The sequence below is a fragment of the Cynocephalus volans genome, chromosome 2, assembly GCF_027409185.1.
Source record: "Cynocephalus volans isolate mCynVol1 chromosome 2, mCynVol1.pri, whole genome shotgun sequence".
Taxonomy (NCBI): domain Eukaryota; kingdom Metazoa; phylum Chordata; class Mammalia; order Dermoptera; family Cynocephalidae; genus Cynocephalus; species Cynocephalus volans.
The window spans coordinates 161,042,250-161,044,327 of NC_084461.1; the positions used below are offsets into that span (position 1 = coordinate 161,042,250).

Below are 2,078 nucleotides of genomic sequence, written 5' to 3' on the forward strand. Positions count from 1 at the left end.
TGCCTGGATCATCTGCCAAGTGAAGAGAGAGGGGTGTTCAGGTCCCCTACTATTGTTGTATTTGGGTCTGTCTCTTTCTTTCGGTCTAATAGTCTTTGCTTTATATTTCTGAGTGCTCCAGTGTTGGGTGCATATATATTTATGGTTATTATTTCTTCTTGCTGGATAGGTCCCTTTATAATTATATAGTGGCCTTCTTTGTGTCTGTTTATGGTTTTTCATTTAAAATCTATTTTATCTGATATAAGATTAGCTACTCCTGCTCATTTTTGGTTTCCATTTGCATGGTATATCTTCTTCTATCCCTTCGGTATTAGTCTGTGTGCATCTTTTCCAGTGAGATGAGTCTCTCATAAACAGCATTTAGTTGGGTGTAGTTTTTTGATCTGATCCATCAGTCTGTGTCTTTTGATTGGGGAATTTAATCCATTTACATTAAGAGTTGTTACTGAGAGATACTGTCTTATTTCTGGCATTTTATTGCATTTCTTTTAGATATTTTAAGTATCTTTAGTTCCTTTCTTCTCCTTTGACTATTGATCTTCAATGTTTGTTGGGTGTTTTTATGGTGGTAGGATTTAGTGTCTTTTATCTGTCTTATTTGCATTTGTGTTTTAGTAGTGATTTTATTCTTACTTGTATAGTCATGATAGTGATTATTGAGAATTTCTTGCAGCGTTAGTCATGTGGTGAGGGTCTCCCACAGTTTTTGTCTGGGAAATATACTATTTCACCCTCCTTTCTGAAGGAGAGCCTTTGCTGTGTATAGTATTCTTGGCTGGCAGGTTTTTTTGTTTAGTATTTTGAATATGTCATCCCATGTTCTTTTTGCCTGTAGAGTTTCAGTTGAGAAGTCTGCTGTTAGTATGATGAGGGCTCCCTTCTAAGTGATGGTGCTTTTCTCTTGCTGCTTTTAAGATTGTCTCTTTGAAAACCATGGAATGCTTCACAAATTTGCGTGTCATCCTTGCACAGGGGCCATGCTAATCTTCTCTGTATTGTTCCAATTTTAATATATGTGCTGCTGACATGAGTACAAGTATTGTACTTGTAAGTGCAAGAATTTTTATTTGTTTTCTTTTTCATGTTTTTCTATTTTTATTGATATTCTCTATTTATTTTGAGATTGTATTCCTGATTTCCTTTGGTTCTCTGTCAATTATTTCTGCTAGATCTTTGAGCATATTTAAGAGTTTAAAGTCTGTGCCCTGAAAGTCTAATGTCTGCACCCTTCAGGGGCACTTTTTGTGTATTTCTCTTAAGAATGGACACTACTTACTTGTTCCTTTGCATGCTTTGTAATCTTTTGTTGAAAAGTGGACATTTAAGTATTACAATGTTGTAACTCTGGAAATAAGATTATTTCCCTTTTCAGGATTTGTTGTGCTGGTTTCCAATGGGTTCTAGCTGTTTGTTTAGTGAATTTTTGAGAAATTTTTGTAAAGACCATTATTTGTTGGGTGTGGTTTCTGAGGTGTCTGTTCAGTTAGCTTGTGGTCAGCATTAGAAAGCATCCTTGGATACCAGGGAACACAGTAGGCAATTGTAATACAATGGTAAGTGTTTTTATAATCAAGCATATGTAAATATAGAAGACATACAGAGAAATATGGTATAAAAGGTAGAAAATGGCACACCTGTATAGGGCACTTACCACGAATGGAGTTTGCAGGACTGGGAGTTGCTCTGGGCAAGTCAGTGAGTGAGTGGTGAGTGAACATGAGGGCCTCAGACATTACTGTGCACACAGTGGACTCTATAAACACCGTACACTTAGGCTACACTAAGCTTATGCAAAATATTTTTCTTTCTTCAATAATAAATTAAACTTAGCTTACTGTATGTAACTTTTTTACTTTATAAACAATTCTTTTTCAAATTTTTGACTGTTTTGTAATAACACTTGGCTTAAAACAGAAACACATTGTATGGCTGTACAAAAATATTTTCTTGCTTTATATTATTATTCTGTAGGCTTTTTTCTATTTTTAAAATTTTTCTTTCTTTTTTTTTTTTTTTTACTTTTTAAGCTTTTTTATTGAAAACTAAAACATAAACACACACATTAATGTAGGCTT

The 2,078-nt window shown here is 34.2% G+C and overlaps 1 non-coding gene across 1 annotated transcript; it reads right to left on the minus strand.

Annotated features, from left to right (window-relative positions):
* Positions 1-930: 930 nt before the first annotated feature.
* On the minus strand, positions 931-1,037 carry LOC134371291 (U6 spliceosomal RNA). The gene has a single exon (XR_010022732.1). It is a non-coding gene; the product is annotated as a U6 spliceosomal RNA (small nuclear RNA).
* Positions 1,038-2,078: the final 1,041 nt, after the last annotated feature.